This window comes from Schistocerca nitens, chromosome 7 (genome assembly GCF_023898315.1).
Source record: "Schistocerca nitens isolate TAMUIC-IGC-003100 chromosome 7, iqSchNite1.1, whole genome shotgun sequence".
NCBI lineage: Eukaryota > Metazoa > Arthropoda > Insecta > Orthoptera > Acrididae > Schistocerca > Schistocerca nitens.
In genome coordinates, this window is record NC_064620.1 from 281,461,262 (window position 1) to 281,469,783 (window position 8,522).

At 41.9% G+C, this 8,522-nt stretch overlaps 1 non-coding gene across 1 annotated transcript; it reads left to right on the forward strand.

Annotated features, from left to right (window-relative positions):
- The first annotated feature begins 381 nt into the window (after window positions 1-381).
- On the forward strand, window positions 382-455 carry Trnan-guu (transfer RNA asparagine (anticodon GUU)). Its single transcript has one exon. It is a non-coding gene; the product is annotated as a tRNA-Asn (tRNA).
- The last annotated feature ends 8,067 nt before the right edge of the window (window positions 456-8,522 follow it).

Here is an 8,522-nt window from a genome sequence, read left to right on the forward strand (position 1 = left end):
ACCGTATGGAAGCTTCAGACTGCGAGCAAACGAGGAAAAGAATGGATTATCTGTCGAAAAGATGAGTATGTTGGCGGAAACATAGCGTTGTGCCGCACATGTTGGGCAATAAAACGGAAGGCATGTCATAGCGACCACGTGCGCAGCAGAAGAGACGCTTCAGCAGGAACATTCTCCCCCGTTATCACTTTATTCCGTCCGCGCTGACGCACAACGTGATAAGAGTGAGTCTGCCAACTCTCGAAATTTGCACACTCCAACATAGCGTCCAATTGTGATATAAAAAGGCATTACTTTGCTTATCAGTAGGAGATTTTTGAAATTGGCGTATCAGATAGGTATGCGCGTTGGCTCATCCGCTTAAGCTCTTTAAACCACGTCGCCTCCGTGGCGCAATCGGCTAGCGCGTTCGGCTGTTAACCGAAAGGTTGGTGGTTCGAGCCCACCCGGGGGCGAAACATTTTTCATACGTACAATTGACGAGATTGTATTTAAGCAGTCGAATACATAAAGAAAATCTGTGATTGCCTACGAGGATTGAGACTGTAAGATGAAAAAAGTAATATAGGAATGTTTAAAATATGAATTCGGGTTTATAAAAATTTCCTTTTCTGCAAAACACAATGTATTTCCTTTTCTGTTTACTCAATCTCGTTTCAACACCTGCGTGTGGGTTTCGTTTATTCCCGTAAAAATATCAAAGTTCGCTGTCGTTTTTCTATTTGAGGCCTAAAAACTGTATCAGCGAATTTTATTTATTTTGTTTCGATTGCTCATCTGAAAGTAGAGAAAATATGGTTTCAGGTCAGCAATCGACACAAAAAAGTGCATGTTATAAGTTTTAGGCGTAAAACAGTAAAACAACCATGAACTTTGTATAATGATATCACAGAAATAAATCGAGATCCACATAGGGGTCGAAACACGTTTGAGCAAATAGAAAAAAAATTACATTGTCTTTCGTAGAATGCGGACTCTTAAAACTCATATTTAACTCACAAACACGAAAAAATGTCGACAGAAGCTTCCAATTTCCGCAAGGAGATCTACAATATACATCTGACAGATGTTTACTTGCGGAATTAGAAAGAAAATGGAGAAAGATCGTACTCAGGATACTGCGTCTAAGTTAGAAAAGGGATATGCAGGAAAAATCGTAAGAAGAAATATATTCTAAAACAAAAGACAGGGGACAGGTTTCATCAGACTGGATGAAAGCAGTAATCACACCAATCTTCAAACATGGAAACAGAAAAGATTGTAACAACTACAGAGGTATCTCTTTAATCAGCATTGTGGGTAAAATCTTCTCAGGTATTGTTGAAAGGAAAGTGCTAGTATTAGTTGAGGACAAATTGGATGAAAATCAGTGTGGGTTTAGGCCTCTTAGAGGTTGTCAGGACGAGATCTTTAGCTTACGGCAATTAATGGGGAAGTGTTACGAGTGGAACAGGGAATTGTATCCATACTTTATAGATCTAGAAAAGGCATATGACCGGGTTCCTAGGAGGAAGTTATTGTCTATTCTAAGATATTATGGAATAGGAGGCAAACTTTTGCAAGCAATTAAAGGTCTTTACATAGACAGTCAGGCAGCAGTTAGAGTTGACGGTAAATTGAGTTCATGGTTCAGAGTAGTTTCAGGAGTAAGACAAGGCTGCAACCTGTCTCCACTGTTGTTCATATTATTTATGGATCACATGTTGAAAACAATAGACTGGCTGGGTGAGATTAAGATATGTGAACACAAAATAAGCAGTCTCGCATATGCGGATGACTTAGTTGTGATGGCAGATTCGATTGAAAGTTTGCAAAGTAATATTTCAGAGCTACATCGGAAATGTAAGAACTATGGTATGAAGATTAGCATCTCCAAAACGAAAGTAATGTCAGTGGGAAAGAGATATAAACGGATTGAGTGCCAAATAGGAGGAACAAAGTTAGAACAGGTGGTCGGTTTCAAGTACTTAGGATGCATATTCTCACAGGATGGCAACATAGTGAAAGATCTGGAAGCGAGGTGTAGCAAAGCTAATGCAGTGAGCGCCCAGCTACGATCTACTCTCTTCCGCAAGAAGGAAATCAGTACCAAGACTAAGTTATCTGTGCACCGTTCAATCTTTCGACCAACTTTGTTGTACGGGAGCGAAAGCTGGGTGGATTCAGGTTACCTTATCAATAAGATTGAGGTTACGGATATGAAAGTAGCTAGGATGATTGCAGGTATTAGTATATGGGAACAATGGCTGGAGGGTGTCCACAATGAGGAAATCAGAGAAAAACGGAATGAACTCTATAGATGTAGCAGTCAGGGAGAACAGGCTTAGATGGTGGGGTCATGTTACACGCATGGGAGAAGCAAGGTTACCCAAAAGACTCATGGGTTCAGCAGTAGGGGGTAGGAGGAGTTGGGGTAGACCAAGGGGAAGGTAACTGGATTCGGTTAAGAATGATTTTGAAGTAATAGGCTTAACATCAGAAGAGGCACCAATGTTAGCACTGAATAGGGGATCATTGAGGAATTTTATAAGGGGGACTATGCTCCAGACTGAACGCTGAAAGGCATAATCAGTCTTAAATGATGATGATGATGATGAGAAGAAATTACGGACACATGCGCAAACGCAGAGTTCGGTTTTGTGGCAACATAGGAACGAATAGTTCCGAATGGACGAAACACATCTTCAACATCTATGTTATAAAACTGGAAACAAGAATGGCATGGTGCTTGAAAGTGAAAAAGATCTAGAGGAAATGAGTGTATAACCGCTAGATACACAAACCCGAAATATCTTCTGTACAATTGTAGTGGCGTTTCCGACATGGTAATGGAACAGCTGACTCGAAATGGCCGGATGAACCAGATGAATGCCCTGCTAGACACAGTGCATCATGAAAAAAATTTAGCTTTAACATAATGATTATAAGCTTATTGTGGTCCTTAGATAACCAACTAATGACGTAATTACAATAAAATGCCGTCTACTTACAAACGCCGAAAAAACGAAATACAGCGGTCAAAATAAGTGTTCAATATTGTCGAAACTTTAATATTGAACGTTACGTTCCATAAATACGTCATCACATCAGTTCATATGTTTTCTACCGTGAGGGGGCACGTGTAAATATTGCAGTACTTATGATGTGTGTCATTACGAGAGTTGCGCTGCTTCAGGATGATTCGGAAAACAATAACGTACGACCAGAGGCTTCGTATAGTCACTCCAATGGAGCAAAGAAAGAGACAGGTGAACGTAACAATCATCGTTGCTGTGAGTCAAAGTGAAGTCGCTAGGGTCTGGAACAATTTCTAGTGATAGAATTATCAGAGTATCGTCACAGAAATGCCAAATGTATGGTTTTCAATCTTTGTGTCCCACCAGAGATCTTGCAGGGCCTCACAGAGGCCTCTGTGAAGGAATGGTATAATGTCCCACTGGCTTATCTGAACAGTTTGCTAAGAATTAACTGCATTCAAAAGTGTCTCCAATTACGAGGAGGGTCAATTTGAAACAATGTCTTACGACAGATGACAGTGAGATGATACTGTAGTGTTTTTAGTGGGATTTTTATAGGTTTTCTTCCGCGTGAAAATGTGTTGCTCTTCTTTACTTTTCTTTACGTATGACTATACCTGACAGAATTGCAGTATTGCGAGTAAACCAATACGCTACATTTATTTTGACCACTGTATCTGATAGCTGAGGGATGGATGTGAAACACTGCAGTTAAAGGAAATAAACTCTATAAGAAAGGTTTGTATAAGAAGATAGAAGTAACAAGAAGACCAATATTTTTTTAAATATATTTTCAATCTCAGGTTTTGCAAATGGTATCTCTGACGGTTTCGACTTATTACCAAGTCATCATCAAAGGGTTTTCATAGTTTAGCGTCTCAGTTAAATGATATTTAAATGCAATAACTTAAGAGAAGGTAACTTATGTGTCTGGGTTAGCAGAGCACACTTCTTACACTAAAGACGCAGCGTGGGTTGTTTAAATCTCTGCACTCACATATGCTTTTGTCCACTGACTCCGATATCGTAGTGGAAGACGAAAACTAGCACTACTGTAGCTTGAAAGCAGCGAATTATTGTTCTGTGTGACTGAGTCACCGTTTTGTGCACGGTGACTGAAGACAATAAAATATATTACATTCTGGTGAATATTGCAAATAGCAGTGACATTATTTCATTAGCCTTGACATTTACTATTAATTGTTTGTGGAGACTTATGTTACGGTCTAGAACTTTTCATTTCTTTCAGTGAACCCAAGAAAAGAGTGGATGCACAAATAAAGAACATCTCATTCTAATGTGTTATATCTTTCTAATCATATCGCTCTCGTAACTAAAAGATTTTCAACAACTTTCATTTCTATAAGTGTTAAAATTTACTTTGCCTCTTTTGTCAAAGATAAAAGTTTCACGATCCCAATTCAATGAGTATTCAGGAAATAGTTTCACAGAGAAAAATTAAGCAATGTTCAAACGCTTTTCTTATTTACATCAACGAACTACTGTGTGACATTCAGGTCAGCTGTTGACTTTACAATAAGTCGCAACTGGTAACGACGTCAATTGTGTGACCCGAGGCTGAAAGAGATACCACAAAAATTTACGATCACTGTGTTCCCCTAATGCAGTCTGCCTCGTCGGTGTAACCTACAAAACAGATTAACAGAAGGAAGGACACGTTACATCATCATCTAGGATTGGACCATTTCAGATTTGCTTCGCTATGTAGTATTTGGTCTGTTTTTTGTATAACCAATTTTCTTTCTTTCTTGTATTGGATTATATTGTAACAGTGACTTTGATGTTCTGCTTTCTTGACATGTTACATCTTCTTCCCATTTCTCTTGTACTGCAAAATTTCTTCACTCAGATAAAATAGGTTAGTTATCACTGATGTCTTCATTTCCTGTACCACCAAGCCTCAGAAATCTCATCTCGGGCGTTCTGTAGCTTTGACCTCTTACTTAATAAGTATACTACATACACTTACGTTAAACAACGTTAATTCTGGTCGTGCAGCCGGATATGTTAAGTCTGACTCTGCGTTGTTGCCAGATTTGTGATGACAGCGTCATGCAATGCTGCCAGATTTCTCCTCCACTCTTCCCCCACCCCTCTAGCTTCAGAAGGCAATTACTCTATGCATAAAATGGCAGAAAGTTCCAAGATTTGCAGGAAATACGAAGTATCCTACTGTGCTACAGGGTTTTCCTCCGCTCACATGACATTGCAGCTCAGCTGTTCTAAGAGCGCACTTGTCCTAAGTATAATTTGGTAGGAAATTAGAAAGACCAAGATGGGCAATTGTCCTATTGGTGGAAAATCCAAGATGGCGGAAGGTCATTTGTGCTAAGACTGGAATTCAAGAAATCTGATCTAAGGATACTGGTCCAGCCTGCATGGTTGTCAAGTTTCGAGGGCTTTCCCAAGCCTTTTGAAATTAGAATCTAAGATAACTGACCCAGGCATACTACCTCAGCCTGCATATTTGCCACGTCCCTATGTGCTAAGTTTAGCACCTAAGAAGGCCGTCCAAGACGCCACTGGATTTTCCCCAGCCCTGTCAGAATCCAAGATGGATGACATGGGGATACTGCACCAGCCTGCAAGGTTGCTAGGTCATTGCTGCTAAGAATAGATTTCGAGATGGCTGCTGACATCACAAGCCACTTGTCTAACCCACGTGCTAGATTTAAAATGATGGTAGCCAATTTGTCCTAAGATTAAACAATTTCCCCCAGCCCTCTGCTACCACAGCTGACTGACATAGATTCCGTGTTTATTTTGTCTCCATTCCATATTAAGTTGAGAACCCAAGGGTCAACGACGAATGAGAAAAAGTTATAATGGGGACTTGGAGCCAGAGCGGGGCCGCCAGGGTGCTAATAAGGCCGCATTGGAGTCAGCCAGAACCAAATGTTCAAATGTCTGTGAAATCTTATGGGACTTAACTGCTAAGGTCATTAGTCCCTAAGCCTACACACTACTTAACCTAAATTATCCTAAGGACAAAAACACACACCCATGCCCGAGGGACCAGCCGCCAGCCTCCAGCCGCCAGCCAGAACCAATGAGAGACCATCACAGTTTTCCACATGACAAAACTAAGCCAATCACTTGGAGATACTACAACCTGTTTGACACACAAACGCCACCAGAATCGTAAAGTCAGTGGGGAGCTGTAGCATTTAAGTCCACCTCAACCATCCTTACATCCTCGAGTTGGCAGTTATTTGACGTCGAGCCTATGCTGCTCAGTGCCATGCTGATGAATCAGACGTATCTACAAGGAGACGAACCATTGCCTGCTACTTAAGCATGTGGACGCCAGGGCAGCCTTGCACTTTACTGTCATCCTGGAGTATGAGGCTAGGGTCCAGACATCACTGCCCACGCACACGTACCAACAGAAGAGCTCTACACTATGGGCGCTGGAGCGTGATGCAGCCACACCTTCTTGCAGCAGCCATCACTAGCCACACCTCCCCTGATCGGAGGATCCGAGAACTTGGAGATGCATCAGCAGTGGCAGCTACAGGGCCTTTGGCCCATGCTTTGGGAATTGTCATGATATTCACCTAGCCCACCATTGTCACTTGCAGTTCCAAGCCAATAATATTAAACAAGCTGTAATGAAGGAGCTATTGTACACCTTTAGTCGGACTTTCTCTGACTACACCAGTTGTAATTGACGTCAAAATGACTGCTGAAGATGAAGATCAAGAAGGACAACTGGAAGACAGCAGCCAGTTTCAGGGTTCCATAACAACACCTTTCCGAAAGAGGAAGGGGATTAGATGGATGGAAGACAGAAGGCTGAAGAATCATCTGGGACAGCAGAATGTGTAAGTAGAAGCACACTCGTGGATTTCCTTACATCCTTGGGTCTGGCCATTCTTTGCTTTTCCCATATTGTCACAGTTAGACACCACGGTAAGTGACTTAGGACAGAAAAATTAACTCCAGTGATATCCATCCAGTGCTACCTTGTAAGGTGTCAGGCAAATCCAACACCTTCCATGAAAACCCTGACATGATAAGCAAATCCAGTAGTATGTCACATAGCTCCGAATAAATCGTGACATTAAATTAACCAAAGTAATACGAGTAACGAGTGAGCAAATGGAATACCACAGACTAACACAAGGATTAGGAGAAGTAACCTGAAAAAAAATGTGAAGACCGGGAAAATACTTAACAGATACTACTTAATTCATTAATATTTAAGTTGTGTTATAGTGGCAATAAATTAGAACAGGAATTAGTGGCAACGGTACTACTGTTTGGGTTTTACTGTCTTCATATCATCCAGCATTACCTCAAAACAGCAAAAGTGATGTGATACCACACGGATGAGCGATGGTTGTTAGATATGACGTCATCAGTTAAATTGCTCCATCTCACTTGAGCAGCAGTGTTCATGATAGCGATAGACCCACCAACTTTTTATTGTACGTCACAGAAGGTGTGGTGTCACCGCCAGACACCACACTTGCTAGGTGGTAGCTTTAAATCGGCCGCGGTCCATTAGTACATGTCGGACCCGCGTGTCGCCACTGTCAGTGATCGCAGACCGAGCGCCACCACACGGCAGGTCTCGAGAGACGGACTAGCACTCGCCCCAGTTGTACGGACGACGTAGCTAGCGATGCACACTGACGAAGCCTCGCTCATTTGCAGAGCAGATAGTTAGAATAGCCTTCAGCTAAGTCAATGGCTACGACCTAGCAAGGCGCCATTAGCATTACATAGCTTGTATCTAAAGAGTCTCACTTGTCTAGTCAAGAGCGATGTACCACAAGAATGGATTAAAGTTAAGTATTCCAGGAGCTACGTACTTTTCTTTATAGCATTCATTACGTATCCTGTTTCAGACCTATCTACTAGCCTGCGTGAGTTAACGCGTGCCTTTCGGCTACTTCCCAGTGGCGTGGTTGTCTTACTACGCCACAACAGAAGGGACTGATATACTGACTGTATTCAGGGATAATTAAAATTACTGTGCATTACAGGTGCCGGTATTATAGAATATGTAGCTGGGAAGATTACACACTTCAAAAAATGCTTTGCATCACCTCGGTTCCTAGAGTTCCGGAACCTGCACAGAAAATTGGAATAGAGATCAACATAAACATCATTTCCGCCCTTCTTATTGCTCTTGAAAACTACACGTTGCATGTACTTCAGAAGTGGTGGTCCAGATGGCTGTACACACCGGTACCCCTAATACCCAGGAGCACGTCCTCTTGCATTTATGCATACCTGTATTCGTCATCGACAGTTCCTGTCTCTCTGTATCTCCTCAATGTCCGAACAAAATCGCTTTGCCTCACTCCGAGACGCCTCGACACTTCCCTTGTTGAGAGCCCTTCCTGGCACAAAGTAAAAAGGCGAACAGCCGTATTGACCGTCTAGGCATAGTTGAACTACAGACAACACGAGCCGTGTACCTCCTTCCTGGTGGAATGACTGGAACTGATCGGCTGTCGGACCCCCTCCGTCTAA